This window comes from Schistocerca gregaria, chromosome 6 (genome assembly GCF_023897955.1).
Source record: "Schistocerca gregaria isolate iqSchGreg1 chromosome 6, iqSchGreg1.2, whole genome shotgun sequence".
NCBI lineage: Eukaryota > Metazoa > Arthropoda > Insecta > Orthoptera > Acrididae > Schistocerca > Schistocerca gregaria.
Genome location: NC_064925.1, coordinates 451,701,727 through 451,716,719, shown reverse-complemented (window position 1 = coordinate 451,716,719; position 14,993 = coordinate 451,701,727).

Sequence of the window (14,993 nt, the reverse complement as noted above, 5' to 3'; positions counted from 1 at the left end):
AAGACTTACTTTTATTAAGTGATTAAGTTGCTTCACTACTCCGAGGATATTTACTTCTATGTTACTCATGTTGGAAGCTGTTCTCGATTTGAATTCTGGAATTTTACTTTGTTTTCTTTTGTGAAGGCATCCTATCTGGTAAATTTCTCATGACCTGCAGTTCTGGGCGACTTTTCCAAACTCTACCCCTTTTCCTAGACCTCTCCTGTCCTTTTCCTTCACCCCTCTTCCTTCCCCATCAACCCTTCTGCCTGAAGAAGGACCCACTGGCTCCAAAATCTTGCATAAGTATAACCTTCTTTTATGTGTGTGTCAGCCACCTTTTTGAACTTTTTACTTGGAACTTTTAAGAAGATTGTGCAACAGAGTTCATCAAAAAGACACAATTTGTGACAGACAGGAACCGGCTCTTCCACCATGGCACTGCACCTGCATACACAGCCATGTCTGCTAAACAGTTTTTGGCAAAAATGGCATGGTCCCACCACTGCCTCATTCACCTTACTCAGCTGACCTGGCTCTGTGCGACTCTCTTTCATTTGCAGACATGAAAAGGAGCATGAAAGGCCACTGATTTGGAAAAATCAGGAGGAGCAGTCAGCCGTTTCTAAAGGTGACTACAAGAATGTTTCAAACAGTGGAATCACCAGTGGGATGAATCTATTATTTGTAATGGAGAGTACTTTGAAGGGGAAAGGTTGTTATGTAAGCAGTTTGAAAATATATAGCGTTTAAAAAATAGTTTTGGTTTTCTTTGGGTAGCCCCTCACATTACTTTTGTTTTACTTGTTGACTTTCAGTCAGTTACTATAAGCTGTGATGTTTCCGACAAGAAATCACAAATCCAGTCGCACTACTGAGACGATACTCCATTGGCAAGCAATTTGATTAGAAGTCACTTATGAGGGACAGTGAGAAATGTGTTATGAAAGTCTAAAAATATGGGATCAATTTGACATCCCTTGTCAATAGCACTCATTACTTCATGAAAATAAAGAGCTAGTTGTGTTTTACAAAAATAATATTTTCTGTATCCATGTTGGCTGTTTCTCAATAAGTCATTTTCTTTGAGATAACTCATAATGTACAAACATAGTGTATGTTCCAAAATCCTACTGCAAATCAACATTAGTGATACAGGTATGTAATTCAGTGCATCACTCCTATTTCATTTCTTCGGTAACATTCATGTGTAGCTTTCCAATCTGAAGGTACAGATCTTTTGATGAGTGGGTGGTGTATGTGATTGCTAAATACAGAACTACTGTATCAGTATACTCTGAAAGGATTGTGAACTGGTGTATAGTCTAGACTGGAGGCGTTGTCTTTATTAAGTGATTTAAGCTGTTTTGCTACACCGAGTTCTAAGTTATTCATTTTGGCAGTTGTTATTGATTTGAGTTCTGGGATATTTACTTCATCATCTTCGCCATTGATATCATGCAATGAAGGTATTGATTGTGTCTTCCTACTGGTGTATTCACACATGACCAGAATGTCGTTGAATTTTCTGGCAGGTTTCGAGAGATTTCATTGTGGAAACTATTAAAAGTAGCTTGCATTGTAGTTCACACTAAATTTCAACCTTCTGTAAAACTTTGGCAATCTTGAGCTTTTGTGTGCTTTTAAATTTTTCGTGCTTTTTTCATTGCTTCTGCAACAGTGTTCTTGACCTGTTTTGTGGACCATGGGAAGTCAATGTCATCTCTTATTGGTTTATATGGTATGTGTCTCTCAACTACCATGGATACTACTGCTTTGGATTTCAATAACATCTGGTCTACACTTATTTAGTCATATTTGAAGAGTGGGGACTGTCTCTTAGGAAGGCACCAAGTGAATTTGCATTTATTTTTGGTGGGTCTGGATGTTATGGTACTCAGTCTTATTACAACAACCTACTTATTCATCATGATGCTCACTATTTGCTCAAGGAAGTCACCTGGAATGGCAAGTGGCTGGTTTGGAAACAAGCTTGGGAGTTGTTATCTCAAGGTCAACCTTGTGAGTGATACAGAGACCGGGAAGCACCAGCGACAATACAGCAGTCCACCTGTTCTTGTGGCAGGCGAGGGCGGCCTTCAAGGTGCAATGTAGCCATTCCACCATGCCGTTGGTGGCTGGGTGGTTGCTTTATGTCAGGTGCATGCCTCACACAGAGCTCTCAGTGCACAAAAAAAGAACAATGTAATATTGTGCCCACAGTCTGCAGTGATGTGGCATGGGCAGCCGAAATGGACAATTCACTTTGAAGTGAAGGCAGCTGCCACCATGGTGGTAGTAATGTCGAGCACTGGTGTTGCTCCAGGCCAGTGAGGGGACCGGTCCACCACGGTAAGAAGGTAGTGGCAGCCGTCAGGTGAAGGTAAGGGGCCAACAATGTCCATATGCATGTGGCCAAAGCAATGCCTGATGTCCGGGAAAACCGTGATGGGGGCGCCAACCTTAGCACACTGATAGGCGAAGCAGGTGCTGGCCCAGGTCCTGCTGTCCCCCTGAATACCTGGCCACACAAAGTGCTGTCTTACTAGAGCAGCAGACACACACACTCCAGAGTGTGCCAGGTTGTGTGGTCTGTCAAATGGGGCCTTGTGGAAGCCAGTGACTGGGATGGAGCATGGTGAGTCAGTGGATACGTTGCGCCAGATACTGCTTTCAAGGTCAGGAGCCAGCGAGAGTTGAATGTGGAGGTCAGAGGTGCCATCCTGGTGGAGTCAGGCGAGTTCTGGGTCGTGCTCCTGGGCAGTCCTAAGTGCCTCGTAATCCAGTGATGAAGCGATGGCACAAATGCGTCTGTGACAGTCAGCGAGAATGTTGTCAATTCCGGCGATGTGATATATGTTAGTCGTAAATTCTGAGATGAACGACAGCCGCCAGAATTGAGGTGGGAGCACTGGTCATTGTATTTCGTAAGGGCAAACGTTATTGGTTTGTCGTCAGTGAAGATCGTGAAGTCATGGGTTTCCGCTAATGGCCGAAAATACTTGATAGCCCTTCAGATGGTGAGAAGCTCTCTATTGTACGTGCTCAGCACCGTTGAGGGAGAGAAAGTTTCCTGGAGAAGAAAGTGAGTGGTTGCCATGTGTTGCGCACGTGCTGCTGCAGGACATCATCAATGGTTGGCGTCAACCACCACAGCAAGCAAAGTGGTGGGGTGGGAGTGGGTGAGCAGGGTGGCGTTTTCTAAGTCGTGCTTGGTGGGCAAGAAGCTGTCTTCCATTTGGGGCATCCACAGCACTGGGTTGTTGCCCTTTGTTTTGATACTGCAAAGGGCAGCGGTGAGCGGCTCCTGAATGGCAGCAGCATTCCTTAAATGGCAGTGGAAAAAGTTTAATATGCCAAGGAAGCGTTGGAGGTCGTTCAATGTCTTTGGGCGCAGGAAATCGAGTATAACTTGTACCTTGTTGGGCAAGGGACATGAGCTGCCGGCGGAGATGGTGTTGCGCATGAATTCCACCTCGCTGGTGCTGAGCACTCATTCTTGCTATGATGATGATGGAGACGTTCAGAAATACTGCAAGAAGGGCTGCCATGTTTGGGCGGCATTATGGAGGCCCAAGTTCATAAAGGTGCTCTTGTGGAGACTGAATGGCGTGATGATGGCTGTGTCCTGGATGTCCTCAGGTGCAATTGGAACCTAGGCAAAAGCCTTGGTGCAGTCGATCATGCTGAAGATCGTAGCCCCAGCAAGTGCATTGTTGTATCTGCGTAGGAATGGCACTGGGCACCAGTCAGGGATTGTGCTGGCGTTTAGCTTCTGGTAATCCCAGCTTGGGCACAAGGAGCAATCCTTCTTCTTGGTGAGGTGAAGGATGGATGCCCACAGGCTCCTCAAAGCAGCAAGCAGCTCATCAAACTGGGCCTTGGCGATCTTCAGTTTATGAGGTGCCAGCAGTATGGCCAGCAAAATATAGGTGGTCTAGGGACAGCACTGATGTAGTGCACAGTTGCATGGTAGACTTCCCAAGGCGTGCTTGACAGTCGTATGAGACCAGGGAGTTATGGCAGGAGGTCAACTTATGGCCCAGAATACGGCACCTTCTTCACATCAAACAGAACAGAAAAATAAGTAGTGCACTTTGTTGATCTCCCAGTGTCATTGTCAATGAGGGGCCAGCCGGCAACATTACGGAGCAGGCGGTGGTGTCTGATGAAGTCCGCTCCAATAATGGGGTCAGTGATGTCGGTGACAGTGAAGGTCCTGTTGCAGACTGGGACAGAGGACACTATGATGAGTGCTGTATGAAGCAATGGTGGAATTATTCACTGCTGACAGGAGAATGGCTGAGGTAGCACCAGCATTCTGTAAGACACGCTGTGGCAACATAGACAACTTGGAGCCATTGTCTAAGAGGAATGGCGTTGTGTAATGGGTGTCACAAACGAACAGGCACAGGTAGACCAAGCGGCAGCTGAGTGTGCCTAACCCCGTGGTCATTGGTGTTTGGATGCAAAGGACAAGGTTCTCTGCAGTTGCTGGCGACTGGGCCAAAGCACTCGTGATAAAATAGTGGCTGTCCATCCCACGAGGGGCATCGGCAGAGCAGCTGGAGCTGTGACATCAGTAGCAGTTGTTGCGCCATCGGCTGGGGCTGCACGGACTGTGGCAGTCAAGAGCTGAGTCAGGCCACGGTCGCTTGCAAAGTTGCCATGTTCTTGTTAAGGTGGGCGGGCATGCTGTACACTCCTAGCTGCCGAGAACTGTGCTGTGGGCCAGCTGGGAGCGGTATGGATGGTGACATGATTAATGGCACATCGAGCAGCAAGGGTGAACATGTGGCAGGATGGCTGACAAGGTGACAGCCAGCTGGGTGTGCCAGACAGGGGTGAGGTTGGCGCATGATGGTGGCAGTTGTAGGCAGAGGGACCTGTGTCTCATGCACCCTTTCAACACTACTGGGAATGTCAATGATGGAGAGGTCAGAGTGCAACGCTACTGCTGTCTGTATTGGGGCCAGGAGCCAAGACAAAAAATTTTTATAAGGAAATCCATCAGAGACCATGTGCAGAGACCAGGTGGTGCAGGAATTGAGTGGGTAGTTGGTCCCCACAGTGCTCGAGGGAAAGGTAGATCCAGATGTGCTGTATTTTGGAAGGGGTGAGTTGTGTCATGAGGCGGCGCCAGAGTGTCTCGTGGCGGTAGGTGCCTGGGGGCGACGAGATCACGTTGTGGACTGTCATTGCATATAACAGCTGGAGCTGGCTGATCTCCATGGTGAACTTTGTGGTGTCCTGGGTGACGCAGCAGCTGGCGAAGATGGTGTGCGGCAAAGCAAACTGAATGCGTGGGTCCTGCAGGTTGAAGGGAGGCAGATGAGCCATGGCATAGCTGTATGGAGTGGTGGCAATGTGTGGTGGATCAGACGGTGGCACTTCGAAGCCCGGAGGAGCGGTGGTGGAGGCGACGGAAGCCAGGGTTGGTGCAGACAGAGGTGTGGAGTCTGAAATCTGGGGCTGGGCCACTGGCAATCATGCTACTGCGAGTTGGTGCACAGATCAGCATTGCAGCGTTCTAGTTACGCGGGGCGCGTGGTCAGCTCAGCCATAATGTCGTGTGGCATTGGCATGGCAGCTGAGTGCAGTGGGGTGTCAGTTTGGATGGTAGCAGCAGGCATTTGTTGCTAGGTTGCACATGAGGTGGCAAAACACACGTAAAGGAATGAGATCATGACGCCAAGCACACTAGGGTCCATAGCACGAAAATAGAAGTTGCTGGAACTTGACTGAGTTCATTGTTGTTTCCAGTGTAGAAAATTTCCTTGCTTTATCAAAACAAATAACATGGTGTAGGAAGGTTCGTTACTTTCGCAGGAAGAGATCTCCTAGGAATATCGATGACCTGAGCGCCCGACGGACAATAATGTCAACTGCATTGATGTTTTTTGTAATGACGTTCATTTGATCACTAGTACGTTTGTCCAAGTCAGTCACTGTATGATAAGAGAAGATTGATTTCTGCATTTATCTTCAAGTTGTCGGATTACTCCTTTAGTAGAACTGCTGACTTATGGATAACTAAGGAGTATCTGTTGGGAATCTATCGACTTTTACTGAATGCACAAGAGTTTGACAGCCGCGGACTCTCGCACTTGGCGACCGCTTTGAGAAGAATGCTGCTACAGAGAACGAGGTTCGAACAGCAAAATAAATAAATGTGTGATGTCGGAATTACCGTCGCATTAACGTCAGCCGCAAGACGCAACAAGAAGAAACAGCCAAGACTTTGACATCAACCAGTCACTACTTCCAGAAAAACTAATAATCACAAGAAGAAATACGGAAAAACTAATAATAAGAAGATGTTTGCACCGCGTAATTACGAGCAGTGAAGCGGAAATCTAGTACCAAAAGTGTGCAGCTTCAAAACACAGGATTGTGACATCATTATTAGAACATCACGACAGTGACATAAAATTCTTTCAACAAAACATTTGACCATTCAAAAAAGTTTTAGGAGACTATACCTGAAAAAATACAGCTCGGCAACGGATTAAGCGATAGATTGCTTAGCAGCTAAAAATCAAGACACGAGAGCTATTCGGGAAGTAACTTCCGATCCCTCACGAAATGGAAACCACAGTGAAAATCAAATGAACATTGTCCCTAGTATGCCCATCTGTCGCGTCTAACCGATCTTTAGTTTTGAGCGCACGGTGAGCACGTGAAGGTGCCCAGAAATCTTTGCCAAGTATAAGACAGAGATATCGCCTGATGTCATGTAGCCCACATCACTTTAAGTGTCATACGGTTCCTTCTTCTTGACAATTCTCGGGCGTGCTCTGCAGGTGCAATGGAGATGCTCCTGCGACGTTTTCGATGTGAAGTGTTTCATCACCCACAATACAGCCCATAATCGACTCCCTCTGAGTTTCATCTCTGAAACTGTAGATCAGTGTAAAGCTCTGTTGAAAACACAGGCGGCTGCCTTCTATGGGGAGGGTATTGGAAAGTTGGTACAACGCTACGACATATGTCAAGTCACAGCGGTGACTATATAGAGAAGTGGGTGGAACGTGTAGCGGAAAAGAGAGAGAGAAATAATATAATAATAATATTTTGATTTTAAAAAAAGCTCTCGTAAATATAATATATTGAGCTACACCCTTATATGTACGCATCATCTCATCACCCAAAAACTAACCAGCGAGATAAAAGTCGATTACTGAATCAGGCGTTTAGAGCATGTCAACGCGGACGGTCTTACGGCGGGTTTGGAGTACAGAATATCACTAAGAAATGGCAGGAGAAGCAACAGACTGCCTCGCTACAGACAGCGCCAGCCGCACTACACACTGGCAGCGACAGCCGATAAAACACACACACACACACACACACACACACACACACACACACTGCGACTTAAATCTAACGGGTGCATTTTTGTGTGCAGTGGTTTCTGAACGAAAATGCATTTGTGATACATACACGAAGTTTCATTAAGTCAATACAACAGTTTTAACCACAATTTGATTTCGAGACTTAGGTGAAATTCAGTGACAGATGATATGTACCTAGTAATGTAAATAGTCACCTACGGATTTACCTGCATAATTAAATAGCGTGACATGGCTTTCGTAGAGGATAATATGAACATGGAAGGGTTTATGCAGTCGGTATTAGACCAGTTTTCTCAAATGAATAAGGATTGACGCAAATAGACAACAATTTTGCAACGATTGACAACATTTGTATTCCGTGACCAGTCAACCACAGGACTCCACGGCCCTAACTTAATGGTGGAAGGGTAGGACAAAAATTCAGTTAGATCTACGATTCAGTCGTGTTGCAGAAATACGTAAACGACTAGAATTTTTTTTAGGAAAAGCCAGACTATAAAACATATACGATAAAATCTGAACAATACATTTTAATTCAAAGAGTTCAAGTTTTAGAGAGGTATGAATCCCAGTCTCGCACAAATTTTCAACTGTCACTACATATTCGTTACACTGCAAATGCAGCACACGTGAACGGTATGCTCTGACATAATTTCCGTCATTGCATCCGCATCGATCCATTAATTTCAGTCAATGCATTTCATTTGTGGTTGCTCGAGCCATGGTTATTCTCCGTGTTACACTGCCCCTGTTAATACACGTAGCCAGACAGAATATCACGCATGACTAGTATGAAACCACTCCATCGAATGCACTCATAATAATCCACTTAAAAATCATGTAATAGATAACGATGTACGCGGTGTTTTACGGAAGTAATGGAACTGATTTCTGTGTAGCCGTGACCTTTATGCGTTTTACACATCAAAGTTATCCCTCGAAGTTAGCGTCCTTCGGCAGTCACTCACTGACGGAGGCTTTGTTTCCATGGTTCATAGCAACTCTGGACGTATTCAACAGTTTCCTTTCCAGTGGGCTCGCAGCTTGCATGACATTGAAGAAAGACATTTTATTTTAAGTACACATTTTTTACTTTATTTTATTATTATTTTGAGCTTTTCCTATTGCAGAGGTTTATCTCCAACATAATAATTTACTTGGAAATTACAATATAAACAATTACCGTTCTTAAACTATATTCTCAAAATATTTCTCCAGGTGTTTCGATCTTGTGCGTCTTCTTCCTCTTCACCCATTCTCCTCATAGTGTGCTGTACATTTTGGATCCAGGTGGTCATAGGGCGTCCTCTTCTTCTTCTCCCCTCCGGTTCCCACTCCAGTATCAATTTTGGTATTCTGGTTTTCTCCATCCGTCGTACATGGCCGTACCACTGTAATTTCTTCCTATCCATTACGTCATATATTCTTTCTTTTATTTCCATTCTCCTTATTACTTCGGCGTTCCTTATCTTTTATATCCTGGAGATTCTTACCGATCTTCTCCAAAAGTCCATCTCTAGAGCTTGTAATATTTTAATGTGCTTCATGTTAATTGTCCAGGTCTCCGTTCCATACAGAACCACACTCTCTAATATGGATTTGTATATTAATTTTTTAGTTCCGCTCATCACATTCCTGCTCCATAAGACTGAGTTAAGCATCCCAATGACCCTCCGTCCGCTACTAATTCTTTTATTGATTTCTGATTCTGATTTTCCATCGATTTCTAAAATGGATCCCAAATAACAGAAAGTGTTTATCTTTTTGATTTTCATTCCTTCAATGTATAGCTCATCTGAATCATTAGTCAAGTATTCTGTTTTTTGGTAATTAATCTTCAAACCCCAAGTTTTGTATGCTATTGCCAGTTGATTGCACATATAGTTAGCATCCTCCCCATCTTGTGCTACGACTACTTGATCATCAGCAAATAATAAATGATGTAGGTAATGTGGTGTCACCGCCAGACACCACACTTGCTAGGTGGTAGCCTTTAAATCGGCCGCGGTCCGGTAGTATACGTCGGACCCGCCTGTCGCCGCTTTTTAGTGATTGCAGACCGAGCGCCGCCACACGGCAGGTCTAGAGAGACTTGCTAGGACTCGCCCCAGTTGTACAGCCGACTTTGCTAGCGATGGTTCACTGACAAAATACGCTCTCATTTGCCGAGACGATAGTTAGCATAGCCGTTAGCTACGTTATTTGCTACGACCTAGCAAGGCGTCAGTATCCGTACTATTGATATTGTGAATCATGTACCTTAAAGAGCGACGTTCTCCATGAATGGATTAAAGTTAAGTATTCCACCAGCTACGTCCGTTTTTCTCAATTCTAATTCCCTTGTCATGTTCCAGACCTCACGCCAGCCTGCGTGAGCTGAGACGCGTGCATTTCGGCTTCCTTTACTAACAAGGTTGGCTCTCCTGCCAACCACAACAGGTAAACTCCATCTCTTATTTCTAATCCCATACTATTACATTTACGAGACCATGTTCTAAGGCTAATATCTATATAGATTTTAAATAATGATGGTGACATGGGACAGCCCTGTAAAAGGCCTTTGCTTGTTCTAAATTTCTGTGAAAGTTTATTACCAACTTTCACTTGGCAAATGTTATCTTTATACATCTGTTGTATTATTTTAATCAAGGAAGGGTTTATGTTTGCCATACGTAGTGCTCTCCAAAGTAATTTTCTTGGAACAGTATCATACGCTTTTTCTAGATCTACGAAAATTAATCCTATATTTTTTGATTTTTCCCTATGTTTCTCCAAAATCTGTCGTAATGTGAAAATATGGTCTACACATGATCTCCCAGCCGTGAATCCACATTGTTCTTCTTGGGTTCTAAAATCTTTTTCCAGTTTGTTTTTAATTACTTTCGCAAAAATCTGATTAATGTGTTTGTAACACAAATTCCTCGATAGTTTGAACAAATTTTGGGATCCCCTTTCTTAAATATTGTATTAACGTAACCTAGCTTCATCTCGTTGGGTACTGACTCTCCATGTATCATTTTGTTGAAGAGCTGTGCTATCAGTTTCACAATTTTGTCACCACCGTATTTCAGACACTGCGCTATTTATTTGTTTACTTGTGGTGACACATGCTACACGACGAACTCGTTTCGGAAATTTGCCATTATCAAGTGTACCTGTGAAGCTGATACGACAGATATAATACTGTTCCTTACGTCTTTGTTAGTCTATGTCTATAGATGGCATCTTATGCTTACGTCTTAGTTGGTGCGACATGATCCACATGGCATCTTTGAGCGTAAATGTCGGTTGTCTTTTTGTTATGATACGATAATGTTATTTATATATTTAATTTTTATTTGCGCGATCTTATAAAGCTATTCTTTGGTAACTTTTTGGAGGTATGACTCGTTTCACAGTACTTCTTGCGGAAGTACCGTCATACTGACGTCACGCTAAATTTCGACGTCCGCATGTTCGCCTATTGACTTTGTGACAAGAAACAATATGAATGATATAGCTTCTCGATTCACTCGCAGCAATTTAAGCTGTCCACTTAGTTTACTTCGTAGCCACCCTCTCAGAAGTCGCCACGTATTGGGAAATAAAGAGCCGACCAAATATTTGTGAGAAGAAAGAATATTATTTTATTGCAGCACGTTTTAGTCGCAGCATTCAAAGCCGCCCTCTTACATTCCTGAATAACCACACACAGGGAAATTACCACATATTCGGAAATAAAGAGTCAAGTATTTGTGAAAAGACAGAATATGAATTTTATAGCTGCTCGTTTCATTAGCAGCAATTAAAGCTGCCCTTTTAGGTTCCGGCCTAACCACACACTCGGAAATGGCTAAATATTTATTTCAACCTTTGTTCTCAAATGACACGGAATGTAAATAACATCGAATATTGCTGAACATACTTATATTACAATCATAAGGAAGTCGCAGAACATGTTAATAACGCTAAGACGCGAAAGAAGAAATGCGAATGTACCAGCAAGTTTCAACTCCAGAAAACACGGCGTTATTCATTATGCTAGTACTTAAACATGTGATGTTTAACTCCGGTCTTAGTTATCATATCCTATCTTGAAGGCTTGTATAGTTGATGCGTTATTAAGTGACATTTAATGTTAATGGTGTCCTGTTTGCGATAAATTTTCAGTGCTCTCTTACCGTGAAATGGCATACTGCATATTACGAAACAAGCGTGTTTCATGTTTAATTTGTAAATTATTTACGATAACAACTCATTCCTCAGACAGAACCCTTATGCGAAAGTATTAGCAATTGTAGCAATAACTGTAATAAATTATTCCAAGAATGACGTTGTTTTTCAAATCTTCGGTACGCGCCCATGAAGTCTTATGAAAAGCCCGCATCTAATGCCAACGAAAATCGATAGCCATCATGCGATCGTCGAAATTGCGTGTTACGTCAGCATGACGTCACATTTCCGGGAAGTGTTGTGAACAGAGTATTTACGCAGTTATTTGACAGCTTCGACTCCAGCGACGCTATATGTTCGGAATGGAATTTTCACAAAGGTAAAAAAGGAACAGAGTTATCATTACGTCACAAACTTGAAGCCAACATACGAGTACATAGCCCAAAACATTAGGTTCACGGCATTTATATCTACATGCCCAGTTTCCACCATTGTGCATATCCATCGATTTTTGTGGCTGTATCCCAAGTAGCATCTGGTGCTTTGATTGTATGGAGATGTAGTTGTTTCATCAAAAATGCCAGCTTGCATAGTTTACGGGTTTACTAATCGATCCGATCGCAGCCTAAAGGAATTACACTTCATTCGCAAGTGGAGTCGATCAAGAAATATTTTCTTTTGTATACCTAATTTCTGCTTGCGCTGGTTACTTTTATTCTTTCTGTATTTTTCATTGCCTTCTAAAACTCAGCGCTCCGACGTGCTCAACGGTCTCGTCCCCACACGACACACGGCTACATGACCGTGCTGATTGATGGTGCAGCACCTCATGCCATAAATTCCTCCCGTCGATAATAATTCATTGTTCACATTTCCTCCCTGTTTAAAAAAGATTCTAGCTAGAACAGCTGGAGACAGCGGTCATGTATATGTGTGAGTTTTTGGGCGTATGAATCTGTCTGTCTCTGTGTGTGTTTTGCTTCCTTTCTGAAGAAGGCTTTGGCCGAAAACTTAACGGCTGCTCGGCGTGTGAATTGTAGCCTATCCGCTTCACAGTATAGTTGTTCCTCTGGAAGTTTGTTGTAAGCAATTCATTGCACTTCAGCAGGAACAATGGTGTATAAAATTACAATACTAGAAGAAAAATGACATTCATTACGCCACGTTAAGGATGTTTGTAGCTCAAACAGGGGTTTATAATGCTGCAACCAAAAGTTTTGATCATTTACTCACTGATTTAAAACGGCTGACAGAAGGCAAAGCAATATTTCAAACTACACTGAAAACGGATTTCTCTGTCAACTCTTCCTATTCCACAGAAGTCTGTCTATTATTATAAGGTGCGAATAGAGACCATAAAGAAATGCTTCATACACAACAGAAAAGTACCTGTCATTGAAACGCATGAAATAATAAACCTGTCGCAGTTTACATTATCTCGAATCTACTTTTAATTTGAAAATAAAATTCTTATACAATCAGATGGATTGGCTATGGGAAACCGCATCGCAGGTACCATAGGAGACTTATTTATTAATACGTTGGAAGAGAAATTCTTCGATTCAAACTGGTCAATAATAAACAAAATTAACTATTAGCTCAGATTGTTGATGACACGCCAGTACGAGGGGTGCATCCAAGTTCTAAGGCCTCCGATTTTTTTCCTCAGACTGAAAAAAGAGAGAAACATGCGCATTGTTTTAAAATGAGGCCGCGTAGTTTGTCAATACGTCCCAGAGATGGCAGCACCTTACTTGAACAGCGTGCAATCATTCATTTTCTGAATTTGCGTAGTGTGAAACCAATTGAAATTCATCGACAGTTGAAGGAGACATGTGGTGATGGAGTTATGGATGTGTCGAAAGTGCGTTCGTGTGTGCGACAGTTTAATGAAGTCAGAACATCGTGTGACAACAAACCGAAACAACCTCGGACTCGCACAAGCCGGTCTGACGACATGATCGAGAAAGTGGAGAGAATTGTTTTGGGGGATCGCCAAATGACTGTTGAACAGATCTCCTCCAGAGTTGGCATTTCTGTGGGTTCTGTGCACACAATCCTGCATGACGACCTGAAAATGCGAAAAGTGTCATCCAGGTGGGTGCCACGGACGACCACATGGCTGCCCATGTGGCACGTTGCTAAGCAATGTCGACGCGCAACGACAGCATGAATGGGACTTTCTTTTCGTCGGTTGTGACAATGGATGAGACGTGGATGCCATTTTTCAATCCAGAAACAAAGCGCCAGTCAGCTCAATGGAAGCACACAGATTCACCGCCACCAAAAAAATTTCGGGTAACCGCCAGTGCTGAAAAAATGATAGTGTCCATGTTCTGGGACAGCGAGGGCGTAATCCTTACCCATTGCGTTCCAAAGGGCACTACGGTAACAGGTGCATCCTACGAAAATGTTTTGAAGAATAAATTCCTTCCTGCACTGCAACAAAAACGTCTGGGAAGGGCTGCGCGTGTGCTGTTTCACCAAGCAACGCACCCGCACATCGAGCTAACGTTACGCAACAGTTTCTTCGTGATAACAACTTTGAAGTGATTCCTCATGCTCCCTACTCACCTGACCTGGCTCCTAGTGACTTTTGGCTTTTTCCAACAATGAAAGACACTCTCCGTGGCCGCACATTCACCAGCTGTGCTGCTATTGCCTCAGCGATTTTCCAATGGTCAAAACAGACTCCTAAAGAAGCCTTCGCCGCTGCCATGGAATCATGGCGTCAGCGTTGTCAAAAATGTGTACGTCTGCAGGGCGATTACGTCGAGAAGTAACGCTAGTTTCATCGATTTCGGGTGAGTAGTTAATTAGAGAAAAAAATCGGAGGATGGAGATGGAGAGGACCGTGCTGCAAAAAAGTTTGTGGAGGACAACTTTCTGCACCATAAACATGTGGTAGCATACATACCAAACCACAGAACATATTGGCAGGGGGTTATTACAAATGGATAAGCGGAATTAACCGAGTTAGAGCTGAAAGACGCTATTCAATCTACAATTACAGTCACTCATGTACGCAGAATGATCAACAGAATATGTAATTTGGAAACGACGAACTACATATCCCAACAAACGTGTGTAGTCACATTTGCATCGCATTTCCTACCAGAATGTGTGGTAAGTAGATGGCATGAAGTGTATTATTAGACCGTACATACCCCTAGTGAGCCAGTGTTTTAGATGCATTCGATATGGCCATCTTAGTTCAAAAATGGCTCTGAGCACTATGCGACTTAACTTCTGAGGTCATCAGTCGCCTAGAACTTAGAAATAATTAAACCTAACTAACCTAAGGACATCACACACATCCATGTCCGAGGCAGGATTCGTACCTGCGACCGTAGCGATCGCTCGGCTCCAGACTGTAGCGCCTAAAACCGCACAGCCACTCCGGCCGGCCTCCATCTTAGTAACCAATGTCAGTCACAGCCGCGATGTAATCATTGTGGAGACAGCTCAGTGCACATATGTGCTGCCTCCACTGTAAAGGAAACC